Below are 25,319 nucleotides of genomic sequence, written 5' to 3'. Positions count from 1 at the left end.
AATAGTTTCATTGGTTGAATCTTTTAATTGCTTTTTAGGCCTGCTTTCCACATGGAAGGTACCCTTATTAGATCGTCTTGCGCTCTGTGTGTGTGTGTGTGTGTGTCTGTCTGTCTGTCTATGGGTCCCTAACAACTTTGCAATGCCTGCACTGAATTGCACCAAATTTGGTACAGATGTCATGCCACATTAGGACACCTGAATGGCATGTAGAGGAGAGCTGGTCTTGTGGAAGCAAGCATGACTTGTCCCCTTAGCTAAGCAGGGTCCACCCTGGTTGCATATGAATGGGAGACTAGAAATGTGAGCACTGGAAGATCCCTTAGGTGATGGAGCTACTCTTGGAAGAGCAGAAGATTCCAAGTTCCCTCTCTGGCAGCATCTCCAAGATAGGGCTGAGAGAGTCTCCTGCCTGCAACCTTGGAGAAGCCACTGCCAGTCTGTGTAGACAATACTGAGCTGGATGGATCTATGGTCTGAGACTCAGTATATGACAGCTTCCTATATTTCTATGTTCCTATGGTTTGAGATGATGTCATGCACCCCAGGATGGTGGCCACACAGAAAGTAAGCAGATTAATCCTTACCTGAACTGCTTATTTATATCATTCTGCATCTTCTCCCCCCACCCCACACACCCCTTTTCTTGCTTCAGGTAAATATTTGATTCTCTGCCCAACATAAACAGAACTTCAGCCTGTGTCCACCTTGACTATCAATAAAGCCAGCTGGATTTTTACATTGCTGTGCAGCTCAGCTGAATAAGGTTACTGAAAGAGGAATTGCAGTCTGTCTGAACAAGATGCCAGATTTTAAGCATTAAATTCAATCCAGCAAAAGCAGAACAGGAAAGTGAATATAACCAAGGATCCTTGCATGAGCACTGGGGAACTCACAGGGACTTTTTGGTACCAAATACTGGCACTTTGTCATTTAGGAATGTAGTTGTCGTATTGTGAAACGACTGGTCTATTTAGCTCAGTATTGTCTACACTGACTATCAGCAGCTCTCCAGGGTTTCAGACACGGCTTTCCCAGTCTGACCTGGGAAGGCAGGGACTGAACTCAGGAGGATCTTCTCCACCTTTCCGCGAGCTGAATGAAGTCCCCTCTGCCTATGCTGCTGAATGTTTCGGCTCTTGATGAGCTCAGAATTAATACTTAGGGGGGAATCAGCAGCAGTTGATATTCTCAGTGTTTGTTTACTGTCCCATCCACTTATTTATTTATTTATTTGGAACATTTGATATACTGCCCACTCCGAAGACTCTGGGCGGTGTACAAAAACATGCAAAACAAGACAGCATTAAAATTACATTCTAAAGAAAACTAAAGTAACTGAAAGAAAGAAAGAACCAAATAGATAAACTGCAGGGTAAAAGCCTGGAGAAAGAGAAAAGTCTTCAATAAAGATTTAAAAATCAACAAGGAAGGAGCTAAACGAATCTGCAGGGGAAGGGAATTCCAGAGAAGTGGGGCAGCAACTGAGAAGGCCCTTTCACGGGTCCTAGCGCCCCAAACATATAAAGCAACGGCAACCAATATCCACCCTTATCCATCCCTGAGCAATGGAAAGGACACAGCATCATGATGTTGCTCCCCTTCTCTGTGCCATGTTGGGTGATTCCCGGAGCGGGGGGAGCAGTATTTGAAAGCTCTTCTGCTGCTGCCCAGAAGGTAGCAGTTCCCCAGTTAGTACTGCAGAGCCCTGACATTGGCCCGAAGCAATGCCTTGTGTACAGCTGTGTTGGAAGGGAGATACCAAAGAATTCCATGTGGAGAGTTTACTTGCCCCTGTGGCTCTGGTGAGATTGAAATGACGGCTCACATTCTCTTCTACTGTCACTATTGTCGCGATATCCGGCATAAGCTTATCTCCTTAGATATTAGTCCATATCCAGGCTGTACTGATTCCTTTTATCTAGGAATAAATCAGAATCAGATCAGAATGACTCTAGGAGGTCATTCACACAATCGAAAACTGTGTTCTACCCAGGTTTGGGAACTGTGTGTACTCTCAATTTTTGATTGTGTGGAAGCAAGGTTAGAGGAAAATCTGGGTAGAAGTGATTGTGTGGAAGCAAGGTTAGAGGAAAACCTGGGTAGCTTTTTCTCCTACCTTGCTTCCACACAATCACTTCTACCTAGGTTTTCCTCTAACCTTGCTTCCACACAAACAAAAATTGGGAGTACACACAGTTCTCAAACCCAGGTAGAACAGTTTTCAATTGTGTGAATGACCTCTAGGTCTTATAATGTGGCTAGGTTTTGCCTCATAGCTAGCAAAATTCGATCAGAGCTCATTAAGAACTAATATTCTATGAGATTTAACACCGCTCTGTATTAATCATATAATTTTGCTGTCTCGCTACCTTTGTAATCAGTGTCACTCTGACATTAGTTTTGACTAACCTTTATATGTAGTTTTATCTCCATAGTTTTAACTTTTAGCGTCTTCCATTTATTACTCTAAGTAACTTTACAGAGACTTTTATTTTGTAGATGTAGATTGAACTGTTTTTTGTCTGTTCCGATGTTGTGCTGGTCCAAGGCCAAAATAAAGACTATCTATCAGTTTTCCAGTTCCAGGGTAGAGGGGTACATAAGAACAGCCCTTCTGGATCAGGCCCAAGGCCCATCTAGTCCAGCATCCCGTTTCACACAGTGGCCCACCAGATGCTGCTGGAAGCCACAGGCAGGAGTTGAGGGCATGCCCTCTCTCCTGCTGTTACTCCCCTGCAACTGGTCCTCAGAGGCATCCTGTCTTTAAGGCTGGAGGTGCCCTATAGCCCTCCAACTAGTAGCCGATGATAGACCTCTCCTCCATGAAGTTATCCAAACCCCTCTTAAATTCATCCAGGTTGTTGGCTGTCACCATATCTTGTGGCAGAGAATTCCACAAGTGGATTATGCATTGTGTGAAAAAGTACTTCCGTTTGCTGGTCCTAGATATCCTGGCAATCAATTTCATGGGATGACCCCTGGTTCTAGTGTTATGGGAGAGAGAGAAGAATTTCTCTCTCTCCACTTTCTCCACACCATGCATGATTTTAGACCTCTATAATGTTTCCCCTCAGTCGTCTTTTTTCTAAACTAAAAAGCCCCAGGTACTGTAGCCTAGCCTTATAAGAAAGGTGCTCTAGGCCCTTGATCATCTTGGTTGCCCTCTCCTGCACCTTTTCCAGTTCTACAGTGTCCTTTTTTAGATGTGGTGACCAGAACTGTACACAGTACTCCAGGTGTGGCCGCACCATAGTTTTGTATAAGGGCATTATAATATTAGCAGTTTTATTTTCAATCCCTTTCCTAATGATCCCTAGCATGGAATTGACCTTTTTTACAGCTGCTGCACATTGAGCTGACACTTTCAACGAGCTGTCTACCACAACCCCAAGATCCCTCTCCTGGTCAGTCACCGACAGCTCAGATCCCATCAGCGTATACTTGGTTGGGATTCTTCGTCCCAATGTGCATCACTTTACACTTGCCAACATTGAACCGCATTTGCCACTTTGTCGCCCACTCACCCAGTTTGGAGAGATCCTTCTGGAGCTCTTCACAATCAGTTATGGATTTCACTACCAAGAGTTTGGTATCATCTGCAAATTTGGCCACCTGGCTGCTTACCCCTGCTTCTAGATCATTTATGGATAAATTAAAAAGCACTGGTCCCCGTACAGATGCCTGGGGGACCCCACTTCTTACTTCCCTCCATTGTGAAAACTCTCCATTTATACCTTCCCTCTGTTTCCTGTCTTCCAATCAGTTAGCAATCCACACATGTACTTGTCCCCTTATCCCATGACCGCTAAGTTTCCTCAGGATTCGTTGATGAGGAACTTTGTCAAAAGGGGTAGCCCGCTGATCACCTGTCAGATAAGGCCCCACCCCCCACCAATGCATCCAACCAATCCAATGTGCTGGGTCGATTTGATGTACCCAACCCACTGTGCGTTGGAACTTAGAACTGCATTCAGTTTTGTTTGATGCACAGCCTTAAAAATCTGCTATGAAATCTAACTGGAGGTAAGAGTTTTCTAGCTTCAACCCTGTTGAGGATCTTCCACACCACATTGATGGTGGCATACATTCTTTCCCCATGCCTGGACTTCTTTCTGCCACATCTTTTTTCTTTCCTATTTTAAACAACTTGCCTCCATTAAGATTTTCCTGCTTTTTGAAAAGGAAAAAAAAGTGTCCACCTTCTTATTAGAATGACCGTCCACTCTTGCTGAGTCATGCTTTATAAGTTGTGCATTATCTCACATGTTCTAGTCTCCCTTTCCCCCTTCTGCCCTCTCTTTTCCCCTCTTTCTCATCCATACTTAAAATTTTGACCTTGCAGACAAGGATGTACTTTTTTATTTTTAATTCTCTTTGAAGTGCTTAATTTATTTTAAGCACTTTATCTTTCATTCCTCCCTCTCCTTTGCTCTTTATGTTCAGTCCATTACCAACTCACGCCAGTTCTTCCTGGGCAACACAGCCCTACTAACTGGGCAAAGAGGCACCTTTAAAAATGGCAACTCTCTCTTATACTTAGCAAGGGGATAAAAATGGCCCTTGTTCATCCCAGCTTAACATTTCTCCCACTGGCTGTTTCTGGTGGTGGTGAGGTGTGTGTTTCTGTGTGAGTGTATGTGTGTATGTTTAGACTGTGAGATCCTTTGAGGCAGGGAACTGTTTTCTCATTCTTTTTTTGCTAGAAAACCACTTTGAGAACTCTTTTTCTTCCAAAGGCTTATATAAATATTAATAATAATACTACATCACTTTATCAAAGTTTTCCATAGATGGTACCTGGCCCCAGTATAAATAGCATACATCCCCAAAACCTGCTCTCAGCTCTGCTGGAATGGTTGTGGGATGAAGGGAAACTACTTTCATCTTTGGTGGACCTGTCCTAGGGTCTCATCCTTTTCAACAGAGGTATTCACAGAGATGTGCAGGATTAAAAACCATAAATAAGATTATTCCCCCAGCTGACATTAGTAAATGTGTTTTCTGATGTCAATACAGAAGTGACATCCAAAAATTATTTGATTCTTTACATTAATTGGGGAAATTATAGTTGTTTTCCTACCCCAGACAATATTAGAGTGTGGATGGATTGATGAATCAGGGTTTGTCATATTATGTTTTGCTGTTTGTGCTTGGATCAATATTGCTTAGCATTGTAAATTTGTTTTAATATAAGTTTTTTAAAAGGTAGTAAAAATATACTTCTGGCAGGTAAAAAAATAAAAATACTATATCAGGAGCCTAGTTTCTAAGGAGGCTCACAAGCTCGTTTCCTGACTTGAGCAGGGAAGGAATTGCCTACCTATTTGTTCCCCCCCCCCAGCCAATCAGAGCTATAAATTAGAATTCCAGCTAACTCAGGATTGAACATAACAATAATTCAGCTCCTATCGATCTTGTAATAAAACCCAACAGCAAACACACTGTTCTCCAGCTGACAAAAAACCAATCTTCAGCTTTTTACTTGTCCTCTTCACAAGACCTGGACCCTTCTTCTTCTGTAGCCACTGTTGGGATTTTTCCATGGATGTTGTCTCAGTTCTTTTTATGGGGCACTTGAATGTGTCTGTGTACTGGCTTGGGGGTGGAGTCACTGGCTGCATTTGCACATAATGAGGGACTGGAGTTGGAGGGACCCACGGTTTCCTTACAGTTTCATCCGAACCCAGACAACCCCGTCCCATACGTAGCATGACCTGAGGATTGGCACCACATTTTGAGGAAATAGTCAAATCCTTAGGGAAATGGGCATCCCAGAACATCTCATTGTTCTTATGAGAAACCTAAACACAGGACAGGAAGCCACAGTCCAGGCAGAACATGGTGAAACGTACTGGTACTGGTACCAGATCGGCAAAGGAGTAAGACAAGGCTGTATACTTTCTCCTTATTTATTCAACTTATATGCTGGACATATACTGAGAGAAGCTGCATTGGAAGAAGATGAGCATGGTTTCAAAGTTGGAGGAAGAAACATCAATAACGCGCGCTACGCTGATGACACCACTCTGATAGCTGAGAATGTGAATGATCTGCAGGCTCTAGCAATGGAAGTCAAGGAGCACAGGGAAGAAATGGGACTGTGACTAAATGTCAAGAAGACTAAACTAATGACAATGGGTTCAGCAACCAGCCTCAATGATAATGAAGACACTGAAGTGGTGGATAGCTTCTGCCTTTTAGGATTGACCATCAACAGTCAAGGATCCAGCAGTCAAGAAATACGCCGCAGACTAGCACTTGGTAGGGTTGCAAAGGAGGCCTTGGAAAGGATATTTAGATGCAGTGACATGTCTATACATATAAAGATTAGAATTGTTTGGACAATGGTTTTTCCCATGACACTCTATGGATGCGAAAGCTGGACTTTGAAGCAGGATAGAAGAAGTATTGACGTTTTTGAACTTTGGTGCTGGAGAAGACTTTTGAGGATACCATGGACAGCCAGAAAAACAAACACATGCATCATAGAACAAATCAATCCAGAATTTTCACTTGAGGCACAAATAATCAAGCTCAAACTATCTCACACATAGTGTGAAAACTCAGCTCCCTTGAGAAGTCCATACTGCTGGGGAAAGTTGAAGGAAAGAGGGCAGCCAGGTGGATGGACTTGATTACAACAGCAATGAATGCACCACTGAGAGATCTCAAAGGCCAGTTTGAAGACAGATAATCCTGGAGAGAATCTATGTGGTCGCTAAGAGTTGACACCAACTTGACGGCACTTAATCAATCAATAAAAGCAAATTTGAGGGTTCTCCCCAAGGGCAAGCATCTCAAAACTCTGAAAGGAATCAAAATGAGCATCTAGAAGACATGTAAGAGTTCTGGGTAGGTTTCTTCAAATCTCTGATGTCCCCGTTTCAATTTCTCTGTTTGGGCTACTTAGCCTAGGCTGCATTTCATTCTGTCAGAAGCAAAGAGGAATTGAATCGCCTTGCAGACCAGGGAGCATGAATTCTCATGAGAAAAAGGCAAAAACATGGTGTTCGGCCAGAGAAGTTCAGTCCAGAAAAGAAATCTCATCCTGTCTTGGTTAAACAAAGCAGCCAGACCGTGGGAGATCTGCTCATTGAAACAAAGCTTTGGAGATGGGGGCAGACAAGTTCAATAAAATGAATCCAGAAAAAGGCATTAACGTGCTAGTGTTTCCTATTAACTAACTCTCAGCTAGGCTTAGGATGGCTTTAATTGCGTTACCTTTTAAAGTATGCGATTGTCTCCAGAGGTAAAAAATAATGGGACTTCACCCAGAGAGTGTAGATATAATATGTCTTATCCATTCCCAAAGAATGCCTAAAAATGCTATAATGTATTGGAAGATTGTGATGAATAGGAAAATATTAGTTGGCTGAGTTTCCTAAGGCTGGCAGCTTGATAGGACATAACTTCATTACTAGAAGTACTAGGTAAAGTGTGCCATCAAGTTGATTTCAACTCCTGGCTAGTGGTATGCATGGAACCATGGGGGTGGGGGGAGCGGCTCTTTAAGGTTGGCTTTAAGGCAGCTCTTTAAGGCCCTTCCTAATGTGACCCCCTAAGCTGTAGCTTTGCGGTGCTGTACGTGGCATCATCCTGCACAGATGTGAGTGCTGGGAACAGCCACCTCTGCACAGAGCCAGCAGTAATGTGCACATGCTGAAGTTTCAAAGTTGAATAATTATGCAGCCTACGGCTTAGGTAAAACATATTCCCCAAGTATGAGACTGAGAAACCTCAGTCAATGTTACTACGGTGTTACTACACTACTATAGCTCACAATGCCAATTTGAAACTAAAGCTGACAATTTAGGAAAAGTGATATATGAACGAGAGGGCAAAATGCAGCCAGAGCTGAACACATTTAAGCCCTAATCATTTCACTGAGAGAGTTCAACATGTGCCCAAATCTCCCCCATTGAAAATAGAAATAAAGGGTGTGTGTGTGAGAGAGAGAGAGAGGGAGAGAGAGAGAGATTGCCTATCCATTTCCTAGACAGTAAATCTGGGGAAGCAGTACTGAAAGGAGCATTTTAATGTACAAATTAGAGCCACGATGAATTCTTTCTAAGCAGCCAGTGGCTTGTAAAGAAATGCACCTTGAGAAACATATCAAGGTCAATCCTCAGAGAAGCGTGAAATCCTCTTGAGAACCAGCTTTATCTACATGAGGTTGCTTCAGAAATGACTTTCCTCCCCCGACGCAGAGACTGGTACTAAGTAACAAAGTCTAGGACCTTTCTGTATGGCTTTGGGCAATTTATTGCTATTATTACTATTCTTTTTAGAGCAGATCAGAATTATTGTAAAAGGGTTAAAAACAATTGTTTGTTTGAAACTATAATAATTGTCTTTGTTAAAAAATAATAATTTTTAAACCAAAAAATATATTTGAAAGCAGTCCTTGGTGTGCTTTATGTCTCATGTTGGAGCCCAGTTAGAGGGGGAAATGGCCTTCTGCACCAGAGGGTTGCAGGGGAAGACTGAAGAAGGAAAAGAGTTCAGCTCCCCTTACCTGTTCCCCCAGGGTGGCTTCATGGGCTGCAGAGGTCAGTCACTGTGTGGAGGCCATTGGTGGGATCACCTGGGCTGCTGCTGACCCCTAGAACCTGCCCAGCAGCCAATGGGATCTGCAGAACTGACAGACGCGTCTTGTTCCTGACTTTACTTAGCATCCTTCATTAGCCAATGGGAGCTTTCTTGCATAATCACAGGTGGGCTGCTTTCAGCTTGGGAGGTCCTCAGGTCGCCACCTAAAGTTGTGAGTGTGTATGTGGCACTGAAGGGGGTTGGTTGAGGAAGAGGTGATGCAAGTTGGGCGATGCGGACTGAGAAACACCCCACAGCAGAGTCAAATGAGTTCTCCATGCCTTCATTTCTCAAGTTCTGGTTAGGAGAAAAAGGCAATCGGTCCCTGAAATGGTTAGGAATTGCTCCAAACTAGGGGGGTGGGCAACAAAATAGCAGATGTTGATCAGTGCAAGTGTAAAGTAATGCATTTTGGGGCAAAAAACAAAACAAAGCACCCACTCCAGATATAAGGTGATGGGATCTGAGCAGTCGGTGACTGATCAGGAGAGAGACCTAGTGGTCATGGTCGACAGCTCGTTGAAAGTGTCAACTCAATGTGCAGCAGAAGTGTTTTTTTGGTTTTTTTTAAAAGGCCAATTCCATGCTAAGGATCATTAAGAAGGGGATTGAACATTAAAACGATAATATTATGATGCCCTTATACAAATCTATGGTGTGGCCACATTTGGAGTACTGCATACAGTTTTGGTCACCATATCTTAAGACAGACATTTAGGACTGGAAAAGGTGCAGAAGAGGGCAACCAAGATGATCAGAGGCCTAGAGCACCTTCCTTACAAGGCAAGGCTACACCACTTGGGGCTTTTTAACTTTCAAAAAAAAAAAAGATGACTGAGGGGGTGACATGACAGAGGTCTATAAAATTAAGCATGGTGTGGAGAGCAAGCGAGCAATTTTTCTCCCTCTCACATAGCACTAGCACCAGGGTCATCCCATGAAACTGATTGCCAAGAAATTTAGGACCAGCAAAATAGGGGCGTGTGAGCCGGCTTGGCTTGAAGGGCTCAATTAGAACTGAACTGGACCCGGTTTGGCCCCAGTTCAAGTTGAACCAGGTACGGGTCGAGCTGAGCCGGCTCAGAAATCTACTGGTAAAGGGGAATCTGGTAACGATCCCCCTTTGCCAGTAAAGGGGGGAGCAGGAGGGCTTCCTTAAACATAGATGGAGTGGGAGTGGGTTAAAAAATTACCTTTAAAGTGCTGCCTCTGGGGGCTGCAGGGGCAGCAACATCTGCCACCCCCACCAAATTCCCCGTTTAGTCAGGGCTGGTTCGGGCCTCTGTGCAGGCATGGAGGTCAATAAAATGGCCTCCATGCATGGCAGAGGCAAGTTTATTGACCTGTGCAGATGCCCAAACTGGGCCCAAACCAGCCCAGCGGGAGGCTGCCAGGGATGGGGAGAAGCCGCCCCCCCCATCCCCCATAGCTGCTGGAGCCACCACTGGTGGCAGAACTTTAAAGGTATTTTTTTTAAATCCCCACCCCATCTTTACCATATTCCCTTTACCAGAAGATTTCTGAGCCTATAGAACCGGCTCGGTTCAAACCCGAACCAGGCTCGGTTCGAGTGTTCACAGAACTGGATCAGGCCGGTCTGGCTCGAATCCTCCTTGGATTCTAGCCAAACTGGCTTCTCCGGTTTTGTGTACATCCCTACCAAAAAAAAGGAAGTACTTTTTCACACAACACATAATTAACTTATGGCATTCTCAGCCACAAGATGTGACAGCCACCAGCCTAGATGGTTTTAAGAAGGGCTTAGATAAATTCATGGAGGACAAGTCTAGCGATGGCTACTAGTCTGAGAGCTATAGGCCACCTCCAGCATAAGAGGCACGATGCCTCTAAATACAGTTGCAGGGGAGCAAAAGCAGGGGAAAGAGCGAGCCCTCAGCTCCTGCCTGTGGGCTTCCCAGAAGCATCTGATGGGCCACTGTGTGAAATGGGATGATGAACTAGATAGGCCTTGGGCCTGATCCAGTAGGGCTGTTCTTATGTTTGCTTTGCCTAATATGCTAGCTAGCAAAGCTTTCAGAAGAAACAGTGTTCGTAAAGGAACGAAAGTAGGTTAATTGCACAGCAGAAAGGAGCTGCAGAAACCATCATGATGCTCTTTCATCTGGGCCTCAGCAGCTGGCTCAAGGCAGAGCATCCTTCAGGGCTAAATTTTGTTGGTGATGTGCACAGGGCTTATCTTTAGGTACTGGTGAAAGCAGCTCTGGAACAATTCTGCATTAATGCTGTGACTCTCCTGCCCTGGGAAAGTTGCTGGCTTGCCTACTTCCCAATTTCCCTTGGAACTTGATAGATGCACGTTATCACCTGTCAGCATCCTAATGCAATGCAAGCAGATCAGACTGATTGATAACACTTCTGCGCCGCCATTCAGTCCAAAGATTTCTGAAGGCAGGTTACACATAGGTCACCTTCAGACGTAATGCAGAACCACAGTTCCAGTGGACCCGCGGTTCTGTGCCCCCTTTCCCCTGTTCTCCCGTCCACAGTCATACATTCAGGAGAGCCGCTTCTCTTCAGTCAGCGAGACTGCAGAGTGTCAGGGGGAGATGCCTGTGTGAGCTTCCTTCTTCACAGAAGGACAGCCTGCACAGCCAATTGGGCCGGGGTGAGAGAGGAGCTTCCTCCCTCAACTCTGGTTCCATGGGGCCAAAACTGCGGTGCCAGCCTTTGGATGCAACACAGGCGCCGCAGAACTGGAGTTAAGGGCGGCGAAACTCCACTCTGACCGAAGATTCAGAGTGGAGTTTGGCGAGGTAAATTGCAGGTCCCTTTTCGCCTTTAACTCTGGTTTCCTCAATTCAGATGTGCAGCTTGGTGAAAGGACCTCTGGTCTCCTATTACTTCTGAATTTGGCCATAATTTAAAACAATGCAATGAAATTGCAATACAAACAAGCAGTCATCAAGGCCACCTAAAACACAGAGAGAATATTCCCACAATCCACGGAAAGTCCACTTGGGTGCTCCCAAGGCGGCTAGCCCGCCTACAGCACCCTCCCCTTAAATTAAAAGATTCGGAGCGCTCCGTTAACACCGCATTTTGTTGCTTGTGTGTTGCCGCGGTGTGCAGTGACACATGAGTAGACCGCTGGCCGGGAGGCTGCAAGCAGACTCCCGGGCTCAGGGGGTCTCTCCAGGAGCCTCCCAGGCTTGGGGGTCTCTCCAGTCTCTCGGGGGTCTCTCCTGGAACTTCCAGGGGCTGTGCAGCCCCCGATCCCCACAGCCCCCACCAGCTCTGTGACAGAGCTGGCAGTTGTGTGGGCGGCCAATCCAGCCCCCCAGCTATGAGCAGCTGCTCATCTGTGGGGAGAGCGGGCTAAGCCTGCTCTCCCTGCAGACCCGGAAGAAGCTCTTCTCACAGTTTGTGAGAAGAGCTTCAGGGTTTTGGTTTGTTTTTTAATCCTTCCAGCATGTTAATGGGCTTGTTGCAGAGGGTCAACATGAGGTGGAAGAGCCTATTAGAGAAAGGATATGAAGTCACAGGCCAGTGTTTAACTGGTGAAGCTAAGCAGTCCTAGTCCTTTAACCTGCCCAGAGAGCTGTCTTTTCTCCCCCAAAAGACACATCAGTTTATTGCCAGAAAATGTGGTAATGGCCACTAGCTTAGATGGTTTCAAAAGGGCATTAAGTCAAATTCACCAAGGCTGTATCTAGCAACAGTGGTTTGCCATGATTGCAGAATGGAGCCTCCAGATACAGAAACAGTCTATCTTTGAATGCCAGTAGCTTGGAGAGGGGATGAGAAAGGGCTTTTGCCTTCATACTTCAAATAGGCTTTCCAGAAGCATCTGGCTGACTGTGGTGGGAACCAGGGATTTGGGGCTAGATGAACCTTGCACCTGATCGGACTGGCCTCTGTTTATGTTCTGCAGTATGCCAACCCTCCTCCTTCCAGCCCTTGCCCCCATTGTAATACTGAGCACGGTGTTAGCAAATAAAGGAAAATAAGTTTGCAACCAAAATAGTGGGAAATGTATTAAAAGCAGAGATTCAGCATTGACTTTCTTGTACTTCCCCCAGAGTTATTGCCTGTAGCAACATCCTCTGGTGCCATATATTTATCCTACAGATATCTTCTTTATCTGTTATCAGCCTAAAAATAAAACTGTTCAAGGAAACCTTTCACTGTCTCAGGTTCTGCAAGGTCTCCCCTCCCCCCGCCTCCTGCCCCCTGGTATATTTTGGTGTTCTAAATGAAAATTGTTGACAGACACTTGTTGTGCACAAAATACAGTACCTTGGCAACGAAGCTCCAAGCTATTCAGCTGTTTAATTTGTAAGCAGCAGATCTGACACATTCCAGAATCATTTCTTCGCTCGAGGTGGCTTCAGATAATATTTAAAATTCTCTTTCCCAAATGCACAGCGAGCGATAGGCAATTGGAAGTGACTTGAAAAAGAGGCGTCAGTTGAAAGAAAATGGGAACAGCTGCGTTGGCTGCCTCACACTGATCTTCTTGGATCTGCAGAAATAAATGGGGATGTGTGTGGAGTGGAAACAGATAATCTGACTTCTGTACGAAGGAGGTCCAGGGTCTTCTCACTTAGAGCTCTTGCATCCTCCTCACGCACATGAGGCAGCTGGGGTGCTCAGTACCATTTGGGGTGGGGGGGATCATGGGCGTAGCATCCATTGGACAAGCAGGGACAAGTGTCCTTGGGCCCAGAGGGTCAGGGGGCCCCTTCCAGAACACCCCACCACCCCTGCCATGCCACGCCACCGTCCTTGCCCTGATGCCCTTGCCCCTTCTTCTTATCTTTGCTCCTGTGCAGTGGCAGCAGTGGGCACTGTAGCTGGGCTGGGCTGGGCCTCTCTGGCCCACCTGCATGCCTCTCTCGCTTGCTGGCCAGCCACACTGCACGCCTGCAGGCATGCGACATCCATAGTCGAACTGCGCAGGTGCACAGTTTGGCCAGCCAGTGAGGGGGGGGGCACACAGGCCGTGCGGAGAGGCGTGGCCCAGCCACAGCACCCGCCACCATCCCGGGGGCAAAAGTAAGAAGGGGCGGCAGGGCATGAGCGGTGGTGCAAGGGAAGCAGCGGCAGGTGCGAGATGTTTGTTGCCCTGCTTCTTGCATCTGATGTCAGATGCAGGGTGCATGGCTTGTGGTTGCATGCACACTTTGCGCACACAATAGGGGCCCCCCATAAAGATTTTGTTCCTGGGCCCCTGGGGGTCTTGCTATGCCCCTGTGGGGGATGGATGCTCATTGTGATCTTCGATACAGTCTTCTACACCCCAGAGATGAAAAATGGGTGATGACAGCATTGCAATACTTTCAGCTCTCAAGTGTGCTATGTTTTAATTGTCCTGACCATCAGGCCTGCAGCAGCCAAATTAGCTTTCAAAAAGTTTTAAAAACACATAAATCTACTATAAATTTTTATTGATTTCTCAGAGGAATGGAAATGAAAATTGGCCTCCAAAGATTACTCCATGTAGAGAGTGCAACCATTTGTTCCTTGATGCTCTGACTCTGATTCTAACTCTAGCTGAGCTGTTGTGGCTAGGGATGATGGGAGTTGTAGTCTAACAACGCTTGGGTACCCAAGGTTGGAACCTTTCTTCTAAGGAGTAGGGGTTTATTTTGAGGATCCAATAAGAAGTAGCAGGCTTGCTGCATGGCTGGAGTGCATGCATGCTTGCCTAGGGGTGATTGGAGCTGTAGTCCCGCAAGATCTGAGGACCCAAAGTTGGGAATCCTGCTGACTAGGATTCTGGGGCAGCAAACCTCAGCATCCTTTTCTAAGAGTGAGCATCACTGAACACAACGGGATTCCTGCCTAAGTTACCATGTGCAGGATAGTGCTGCAGATCTTACAGGACTTGAAGGAAGAAAACAACTTTCTCTGGACTAATCATTTTGAACAAAGATCGCAGAAATCCTTTCTTTACTGCTAGTATTAACAATTTTCCTCTTCAACCTTATTTAGTTCAGCTTGGATCAAAGTCAATTTAACAAGTTAACTGAAAACCTTCCTCAGCTTTGATTCATTTAATAATCAATTTGCCTTTGCTAATTATTGTTTCCTGCATCTTACGTTATACTTCAAATGCCATCATTCAATTAGTTGTGATTCATCAGCCAATTACCCTCACTGGGCAACTCTCTTTCTAAATTCTACTCTATCAAACAATTTACAGTCTTACTAAAAAGAGTCAGTAATTTTGTTCTTGTATAATTAACATCAGAAACATTTTATAATAAGAACTTGTTCCAGTAATAGAGACTTTGCTCTAGAAGTCTAAAATAACTCTATGGACCAGTAATATTTTTTCTACCTTGTTCTTGCTTTATCATCATGTTCAGAAACTTCTCCAGTCAAAATTTTATTTTGTGTAACTTCTACAACTGAAACAAAGTTTAACCAAACTTTTTTTTTAAAGATCAAATTCCTAAAATAGCTTCAGTAGAGAGGATAGAGAAGTCAGGTGTGACTTGGACTTACCATTGTGTTTGGTGATATTGCACTAATTTCTTCTGTAATTTTCACATAAAGGCTTATCCAAAGGTGAAAGGACTAGGGCAGGGCTAGACAACTCCAACGCCTAACCCACCAGCTGCTGTTGGACTGCAACCCCCATCGTCCCCAGCCACAATGGCCAACAGAGATTATGGGAGTTGTAGTCCAACATCTGCAAGAGGGGCAAAGTTGTACAGCCCTGGACTATGGCCTCTATTGCAACCCTTTGACATAGTCCATTCTCTGTCCATCAGTTTTTCCAGTCACATTGAGAAGACTGTTTAATCCACCACATAACATAAGAACAGCCCTGCTGGATCAGGCCCAAGGCCCATCTAGTTCAGCATCCTGTTTCGCACAGTGGCCCACCAGATGCTGCTGGAAGCCACAGGCAGGAGTTGAGGGCATGCCCTCTCTCCTGCTGTTACTCCTCTGCAACTGGTGCTCAGAGGCATCCTGTCTTTGAGGCTGGAGGTGCCCTATAGCCCTCCACCTAATAGCCAATGATAGACCTCTCCTCCCTGAAGTTATCCAAACCCCTCTTAAAGCCATCCAGGCTGTTGGCTGTCAACACATCTTGTGGCAGAGAATTCCACAAGCTGATTATGTGTTGTGTGAAAAAGTACTTCCATTTGTTGGTCCTAGATTTCCTGACAATTTCATGCCTTCCTTAATTCAGGGGTGCATAAGTCAAATACCCTGCTGGGCTGGAACCAACAATGACTTGGTAGGCAGGGGCTGAGGTAAATTTTCAGCACATTAATGATTACATTAAAATTAATTATTAAAAATATTAATGAAAGCAAGTATTAGTTACCCACAGCATGCGGAGGGAAGAGGAGGCCCCTTGCAACCTCTCCTCTTCCTTGTCCCCCATACACTTTCAACGCCTTCAAAGGTCAGTTTTGAAAGGGGGCTGACCCCCACCAGGTCCATGGGGCAAGGTGGCATTTTGCACTTCACTTCAAGCACCACAATACTTTGGGCCAGCCCTGGGGCCAGCAAAAAAGTCCCTGCAGGCTGGATCCAGCCCTCAGCCCTTATATTGTGCAGGCCTGCCTTAATTGGTGGTGGTCTGTGCAGAAAATAAGGCCTCTCCCCTCCTTTTTCTTCAGAGGGCAGGCCAGAAAAGCTGTAATGATACACAGTTATATACATTCCATTGATAGTACTGAAGTTCTAGTGATGGGCAAGCTTCTTGGACAATTCTCAGGAAAAAGTTGAAGAAAATTCAGGGGGGAAGTTGGGAAGAGCTTTTCCTCAGGCCACAAGCAAATTTATCCACGTGAAAGTGGATAACGAAATCAGCAGCAGGCAGTATCTTCTCCTGCTGGGGTGCATGGGAACTGTATTTTCCCATGCCTCCTGCTTAAATAAACTGGACTAGGAGCCATAAGAAATGCCATGAATCCCAGCAGGAAACGATGCTCTTGAGCATATTTACTTCAGAGCATCAAAGTCTTAAAGATGATGTCTACAAAGATTTTTTTGTCCCAAGCAACCCCTCCCTGCTGCTGATCAATCAACCTCATCAAGGGAAAAGAGGGCTGGGTGATAGCTGCAAACTGATTACAAGACCAGCCCAAACTTTCGCTCATAATGAGCCCTTGATTTCCAAACAGGGACGTTCATATTCCACCCCATCACTATATTTAACCACACTGTTGTGTTCAAAATGAGGAATTTGAAGGAGGAGAGCTGGTTGTCTGATAGCAAGCTTGCTAAGCAGGGTCTGCCTTGGTTTGCACGTGGATGGGTGAACTGCATGTGAGTGCTGTAAGATATTTCCCTTAGGGGATGGGGGTCATAGCTCAGTGGAAGAGCGTCTGCATGCTTTAATGCAGCATTTCCCAGGTTTATTCCCTGGCATCTTAAGGTAGGGCTGGGAGAGATTCCTGTCTGAAACCTTGAAAAGCTGCTGCCAATTAGTGAAGACAGTACTGACTTAGATGGACCTATGGTCTGGCTCAGTATAAGGCAGTTTCCTTTTTTCTCACCCTTGCAGTGAATGTTTTTGGGTGAAATTGAGTACTATAAGTTGAGTTCTGTAACAAGGGTATTGTAATTTCTCTTTTATTAATGAAACTGGGGGCCAGAGGAGCTCTGCCACCTAGACCTCCAGGCAGAAGTCTAGGGCCTCCGCACCCCATGGGGGCACCCAAATCCTCTTTAGTCTGCCCCAGGGGGTGTGGTCACCGTGCTGCTGGCCTGCACTGAGTTGGGCAGCTAAGCATGGCTGTGACCTCAACCGGGCGTGCAGGGGCGTAGCAAGGTTGGAGTGGGCCCAGAGACGAGATTTTAAAATGGGCCCCCCCTCAAAGTCCAGGGCCTCCGCACACCCCAGGCCCCCAAGGATTTAAGTCTGATATTCCAAAATAAGTATGCTGCCTGGAAATACATTTCACTGAATACACACACGCACATGTCACAATATATAGTGATATACATTGAGTACTATACATTTGTTTTACTTTTAATGCCTAGAACACACTAGAAAGATGAATGATTAAAATGGGCCCCTCGCTGCAGATTAGCAAAGGAGACTTTCAACCATGCAGGGTGAGCCTATGTTTGTTTTCTCAGAATTCTGAACAAATTCAGTCAAGTTTGATTCCAGGAGGTTTTTCACAAGAGGCTTTTAAAGCCCTTTAACACACATCTCCTCTGGAATGGCGGTGCTGCATTCACATGTTGGCCAGATTGACCCTGAAGTCCCTGCAAGTTATTGGGGAGCAGTTCACACACAAGAAAAATAAAATAAAATAAAAGCACCACACATGCTTCACAGTTCTCACTCAGACCTTCTGGGTTGCAAAACAACTTGAACATAAGTGCATTTATAAATGAATGAATAAAATAAATATAATACTGTTTCTTCCAGAAGTTTTTGTAATTTTCTGCCATGAAACAAGCCACTTATAGGACTTTTTAGATAGTTTTTTTTTAAGCCAGCAAATTTTCCAAGCTGTTTAAAAATAAATATTCAGAGACTTCTCAGTCCCTCCCCCCCATATCAAAGCCCTATGGCAAGCAGATGCCTATATATCCGGGGGGGGGGGGGAAGGAAGGTAACCACAAAAAGGAGTTCACACTCTACCTGGCAAATGCTGGGTTCGGCAGGGCAGCAAGGGGTCTTCTGCTGCAGAGAGCAGTGGTGGCCACTCTGGCTGCCTCCTCCTTCCTGGCTGGCTTGGGCCCTACTGGAGTTCAGGCTTCACAGAGGCCTACACGAGGCCTCCGTGGAAGCCCAACCGCCCACCCGCCGATCAGCTGAGAGGTGGGAGAAAAGGAGCTCTTTGCAGCTTGTCTGCTGCTTCCATTGCCGGCCAGGAGAACAAGCAGGAGAGAGGAGGGCGAACAGGGCAAGTGGCTGAGGGGCCTTGGGGCTGGGCAGGGGGCAATGGGGAGTCACGTGAGGTGCCTCTGGGGGGCCCCTCCAGGCAGTGGGGCCCCCAGACAACTGTCTCCCCTTGCCCGATCCTTGTTACGCGCCTGTGGGCGTGACCTCTGCTTTAGAGACAGAGGGGGGAGTGGGGAAAGAAATGTGTGGGGTGGGAATTTGTTTAGGTAGGTTGCATGTTGAAATGTTTCTGCTAATACATATTTGCATGAATATACCTGTTCTATAGTCTTACATTCTTGAGTTCAGTTGCTGTTTGTGCCTTCAGGAACCCATGTGTTAAAAATACTGTGTGTGTCAAAGTGTGTGTGTGTGGGGGGGGGATGACGCTTAACCTGCAGTGCGGCGGGGTGGGGAGGGCTCTAAAGGCCTTTAGGTCCAGGCTCCAAAATTGCTTAGGTGCACCTCTGCTGGGAGCAGAAGTCTTATGGTAGCAAGCATGGCTTGTCCCCTTAGCTATGCAGGGTCTGCCCTGGTTGCATATGAATGGGAGACTAGAAGTGTAAACACTGTCAGATCTTCCCCTCAGGGGATGGAGTCACTCTGGGAAGAGCAGAAGGTTCCTTCCAAGTTCCCTCCCTGGCAGCATCTCCAAGATAGGGCTGAGAGAGATTCCTGCCTGCAACCTTGGAGAAGCCGCTGCCAGTCTGTGAAGACAATACTGAGCTAGATAGACCAATAGTCTGACACAGTATATGGCAGCTGCCTATGTTCCTTATGTAGATATGACATTAGAGAGAGTCACTGAAATTTATATTTATTTCAGCTGCTGCTTTGAATACTGACATGCCTCAAATTTGGCCCTTGGTTTCCTAAATTAAGAACATAAGAAAAGCCCTGCTGGATCAGGGTCAAGAACTATTTAGTCCAGCATCCTGTTTCCCACAGTGGCCCACCAGATGCCTCTGAGAAGCCCACAGGCAAAAGGTGAGGGCATGCCCTCTTTCCTGCTGTTGCACGCCTACAACTGGTATTTGGAGGCATCTTGCCTCTGAGGTAGGCTTGATTATACAAACTCATTGTTAACTTTATCCCAAACACAAACAAATTGTGTGATACTTGAGAGCATTAACCAACCATTGCTTTGCTTTCCCAATGTAGCAAGCGCATTTGTCATCATTTATTTAACTTTTGTGGATGCTAAAGGAGCCTTACTTGGGCTGCAAGAGCAAAATAGATCACAGGAACAAGACACTGACTCAGCCTTTTAGTTAGCAGTGTGGGATTTATGTTGCTATTCTCACCTGGAGCTGGAGTGTAGATGCAGGGGAATCAATCAGACACGAAAGCTGCAAGGAGCCATTATTAAGTCATAAATACGAATCGCTTGTTCAATGCTGAATACTGTTCAAAATAGGCCTGTTGCTCTCTGGTGAGGCGAGTAGAGCACTATTGCAGACTGCATTGCAGTTTCACATCTGTGGAGAGACAAGTCTATTGAGTAAGAGGGACCAATGGACTGACTCAGTGTAATGACCATAGAATCTATATTATTAATTATCCTGGGTGCGTCTTAGAATGTGCATCCCAGTGCCCAGCTGATTGGCTGGGCGGCGGAGGCGTCTGATTGGCTGAGGAGCACCCAGGAGGATTGGTTGCCACGGCGGTGGGCCTGGCCATGGAGGCCAGAGGCGGCGGCAGGCCTGGCCCGGCTATGGAGACCAGGTGGTGGCGGGCCCGGCCGCAGAGTTGAGGCAGCGGCGGGACTGGCCACAGAGTTAGGCGGGAGGAGGAGGGAGGGCAAGAGAGTGGGGCGGGAGGGAGGGGAGAACAGCCGGCCCCAAAGAGTGCACAGATGCTCTGTGTGGGTCGACTGGTGCATTGAATTTCTGAATGGCCAATGGCCTTTGGACCAGGAAGAGATACTACTGATTTACCCCCTTCAAGTATCCAGCATATTGACTCAGCAAATCAGACATCTCCCAAATCATCTGAATTCTTGTGCCGAGTTCTGACAAAATAGGAAACCGGAACTCCCTTCTCCTCTGGTTTCCTAACCCAAACGTCCAAACTTTGGAAAATGGAATTTGCAGGGGAAATCAGCCTGTAGTTTCCCTTGACAAACTCCACTCTGAACCTTTGGTCAGAATGGAGTTTTGCTGCTACAAACCCGCATTTCTGTGGTGCCAGCGCTATGTTCAAACGCTGGAACTGTAGTCTGGGCCTGATCAGACGGGAGTTGAGGGAATAAGCTCCTCCCTCACTCTGGCCTGGTTGGCGGTGCGGGCTGTCCTTCTGCCACGAAGGAAGCCCGAACAGCCAGCTCCCTCCGCCTCTCTGCAGTCTCACAGAAGGCAGAGAAGTCCCTCTCCTCGATGTCCAAATATGGATGGGGAAGGGGTGTGGAACCGCGGCCCATTGGACCCACAATTCCATGCTATGTCTGAACCCAGCCTTGGAGAGTGAGGATATCTGGAACTGCCTTTGCCATCCATTAGTGAATTCTTGCCCACTGTCTTGAAGAGCTGGAAAGGACTTGCACATACAATTCTTGAAATACTCCTGTGCAAAGTTTGTTGTCAAATACTCTCTGGTTGGGCAGAACCTCTCCAAATTTCTGGCAGCAAGGTGTTATTCTCTCTGTCCACACTGGACATCCAAAGTTCTTACAGTTAGCTGACCTGCAGCAGCAAACAACCTTTGACAGCATTTTTTAGAAGACGTAGAAATGTTAGAAAACGTTATATCAACTTCATTCATTTGGGCTGATTGATATCAGTTAAATGCCAAAATACTGAAAAAAGCTCTAATCTCATATCCAAGCCATTTGCTTGATAACTAGAGTTTGACACATCCATGTGCTTTGATTTGGGTAATACAGGGGTTATCATACTTGGGTCCCCAGATTGATTGATTTAGCAGATTTATATACTGCCCATCATCCCCACAATGGAGTAGAACAGGGTTTCTTAACCTTAGGCCCCCAGATGTTGTTGGACTACAACGCTCATCATCTTCAACCACAAAGGCCATATCTGGGGATGATGGGAGTTTTAGTCCAACAACATCATCCCAGGTATAGTGGTTAGAGTGTTGGATTAGGACCAGGGAGGCCCGAGTTCAAATCCCCATTCAGCCGTGATGCTAGCTGGGTGACTCTGGGCCAGTCACTTCTCTCTCAGCCTAACCTACTTCACAGGGTTGTTGTGAGGAGAAACCTAAGTATGTAGTACACTGCTTTGGGTTCCTTGGAGGAAGAGCGGGATATAAAATGTAAATCATCATCATCATCATCATTATCATCATCATCATCATCATCTGGGGCCCAAGGTTAAGAAACCCTGGAGTAGAAAGTTGGTCTTGTGGTAGCAAGCATGAATTGTCTCCTTTGCTAAGTAGGGTTTGCCTTGGTTTACATTTGAATGGACGATTGACTATATGTGAGTATTGTCTACTGTAAGATATTCCCTTAAGGGAAGGGGCCATAGCTCAGTGGAAGAGCATCTGTTTGCATGCATAAGGTCCCGGGTTCAATCCCTGGCAGCATCTCCAGGTAGGCCTGGGAAAGACTCTTCAAAACCTTGGAGAGCTGCTGCCAGTCAGTGTCAGCAATAGATGGACCGGTGGTCTGACGTGATAGAAGGCAACTTCCTATATTCCTAGGGTACCCCTAGGGTAAAACATTCAGGAAGTTCCTGCCACCTTCAGTTTTAAATGGATCCCAGGTAGGCAGACCGGGAAAGACCTCTCTCTGCCGAAGACCCTGGAGAGCTCTCGTAGGTCAGAGTAAGTGGTACAAAGTTAGACGGACTAATGGTCCATAAAGCAGCCTGACACAATCATGTTATAGTGCCTTGAAAGAAATCTGAGGTTTGTGCCCCTGGGATTCTCCTCCTGCACTAGCAAGTCTCTCCCCCCCATACCTTGTCATATAATATTCCTGGTCACTGAGCTTATACATGGGCTGCTTTTATAAAGAGCTGCAGTGCTTCAATTTCATGCGCCTGGATGCTTAGTCTGAAGCTAGTCCCTGGGAAAGAGCTGAACCGTATTCTGCTTCTGATGGCATTTTTTGTAAAACTCCTGGATTTCATGCCCCAGGACTCTGCAGTGAGGAGACAGGGGAAATAATTTCTGAAGAACAAATCCAGCAGAAGGGGAAATGCTCTCCCTCATGTGGTCTAACAAACAATTTACTAAAACATATTACCTGCCTTTGGAGCTCATCGACTCACATGGAGGAAGGAAGGAGGGTGGGAGAAGCAAGCAGGATATTTTGATACTGTGCTCCAAGCAAGAAGAAAAAGGCACTTAATTCTAGGGATGTGCGGAACGTTTCGGATACAAAATGTTTTGTACCCAAAACAGCCTGTTTCGGGTGTTTTGTAGACAAAACAAAACACCCATTTTCCAGATCCAAAAGTTTTGTATACAAAACAAAACGTCCCTGTTTTGGCTACAAAACGTTTTGTTGTTTCGGACCTCCATTTTGTGGTGATCTCTGAGTCAGTCTCCATTTTGTGTTTGACATCTCTTTGAATTTCCCACCCTTCCAGACTTCTGATCAGTGACCTAACTCATGGGCTGACCTGCTGACAATTCCCTCCTTGTTCCCCACTGGCTCTTTTGCTTCTTCCCACTCTTTACTGACCCCACATTGGCCAGGGGAAGGGTTGCTAACCTATGGGGTGCTGGGTTCTGCTGTTTCTGTGGTGTTCTGAGTGTAGATTCTCTGGTAGCATATGAGAGTGGATTCTTGTTTTTCACTGAAAATCTCATATGCTACCAGAGAATCTACAGTGAACACCTCAGAAACAACAAAAACCAGTACCCCACAGGGTTGTGGGGGTGGGGGTGGTTGGCACCCTATGTGCACTACACAACCCCTCGCTCTGGGCAACCTCAGTGCCCCCCAAGTGGAATTATGGGCCTGCTGAAACCTCCATTATTCCCCATGGGAGAAATCTTAAAGACACGTAAACTTCATCAAATCACAAAAGATCAGTCCTTTGCCCAATTCCTTTGAAATAATTCTGGAAGTTTCCTTGTCCCCATTGGGCACTACTACCCACCACACTCTGCTCTGGGTCATCCCTTTCCCCTTGATTTGAAGCGATACATTTGCTGGAATCCCCATTATTCCCTATGGGAAAATTCTTAAAGATGTGTAAACTTTAAAAAATCCACACACAAAAATCAGCCCTTTGCCTAATTCCTTTGAAATTTGGGTGGTAGCTTCCACCCATTTGGACACTACCACCACCACCCACTCTTTTTGCCCTGGGACCCTTTTTAAAAATCCTAATTGATTCGGATTCGGAAAATTTGGCTACAAAACAGGGCTGATTCGGATTCAGAAAATTTGGGTACAAAACAAAACGGGGATGTTTCAATTCGGATTCAAATCGAAACAAGAAAGTTCCAAAATGCACACCCCTACTTAATTCTGTCCCCAAGATGTGTTCATGGCGAGTAAAAGATGGGGCATGATCCAGCCACTTTTAATTATCATAGGTTTTCCAATGAAAGTGAAGCTGTGCTCAGTTTTCTCCCACTGAAAGTAAGACACAAACATGCGGACATAGGAAACTGCCTTTTACTGAGTCAGACCCTTGGTCCATATCTTCGACATTGACTGGCAACTTCTCTCCAAGGTTTCAGGCAGCAGTTTATCTCAACCCTGCCTTGGAGATGCTGCCAGGGAGGGAACTTGGGATCTTCTGCATGCAAGGAGGTGCTCTACTATTGAGCTAGGATCCCATCCCCTAAGGGGAATCTCGTACAGCACTCACATGTAAATGCAAACCAAGATAGACCTTGCTTAGCAAAAGGGACAGTTCATGCTCACTACCACAAGACCAGCTCTCCTCTGTGTCATCCTATGCCCCTGTGAAACATAGTTTATAAAGCTCTTCTAAGGAAGTTCTTCACAGCTGCAATATGTTGAGAGGCCTCTCCCTCGCCCCCCACAAAAAATGTGCATATTTTGTTGGGGGAGCTTTTTCGGCCAATGTTTCTCATCACAGAACCCTGCAAAGGCACAGCAGACGTTTGACCTTCAACTTTGATTGCAAATCAGATAGATCCTCTGTGTAAACTGTGTCTTGGAGGGAGGGAGAAGTTGGCATAGGAAGAGAATGCAGTTAAACATTTTATTGGCATGCAAAGAAATGAACTTCTGGTGCACCAAAAGAAAAATCTATACTTCCATCCTAAACAGAGAAATTCCATTTGCCTTCATTAGGAGCTGGTAGATCTAAGCTAGACTGGAGTACTCCAGAAAAAGCTCTGTGAAGGTCAGCTACTGTTGTAAATCAGCAAATCAATCTCTTAGTTAGACATGCTGGTCAATCAGGCACAGACTCTCTCAATCAGAATCTGAAGAAAAAGAACTAGCATTACAGAGAGGTTGCCTTTGGTGTAACACCAACATGGGGCAAACGTGCCAGAAGTCCAAGTTTGTGGTCGTCTGAATGTGTGAAATCGCAGTTTCGTCACCCAACTGTGGCTCAGTTTTCGACTCCCACACCTGAGTTTGTAGTGTGTAGTGTGAGAGGGGAGCTGGTCTTGTGGTAGCAAGCATGACTTGTCCCCATAGCTAAGCAAGGTCTGCCCTGTTTGCATCTGAATGGGAGACTTGATGTGTGAGCACTGCAAGATATTCCCCTTAGGGGATGAAGCCTCTCTGGGAAGAGCAGAAGGTTTCAAGTTCCCTCCCTGGCAGCATCTCCAAGATAGGGCTGAGAGAGATTCCTGCCTGCAACTTTGGAGAAGCCACTGCCAGTCTGTGAAGACAATACTGAGCTAGATAGACCAATGGTCTGACTCAGTATATGGCAGCTTCCTATGTTCCTATGTGTTTTGCTGCTGAAACCTCAGATTTGAAGGTGGCATTGTGTCG

General features: G+C 45.9%; 1 protein-coding gene and 1 long non-coding RNA gene across 2 annotated transcripts in view; one reads left to right on the top strand and one right to left on the bottom strand.

The window, feature by feature from the left end:
• The window catches only part of NECAB2 (N-terminal EF-hand calcium binding protein 2), a 215,989-nt gene that overhangs the window by 80,432 nt on the left and 110,238 nt on the right, over positions 1–25,319 (top strand). The gene's annotated exons all lie outside the window — the stretch shown is intronic.
• On the bottom strand, positions 1,196–18,364 carry LOC128334367 (uncharacterized). The gene is made up of 3 exons (XR_008311270.1): positions 18,176–18,364; positions 12,850–13,075; positions 1,196–1,921 (listed from the first exon to the last, which is right to left on the bottom strand). It is a non-coding gene; the product is annotated as an uncharacterized LOC128334367 (long non-coding RNA).

The sequence above is a fragment of the Hemicordylus capensis genome, chromosome 9 (genome assembly GCF_027244095.1).
Source record: "Hemicordylus capensis ecotype Gifberg chromosome 9, rHemCap1.1.pri, whole genome shotgun sequence".
Taxonomy (NCBI): Eukaryota; Metazoa; Chordata; class Lepidosauria; order Squamata; family Cordylidae; genus Hemicordylus; species Hemicordylus capensis.
The sequence above is the reverse complement of the archived record's forward strand: the minus strand, read 5'-3'. Positions and strand labels throughout refer to the sequence as shown.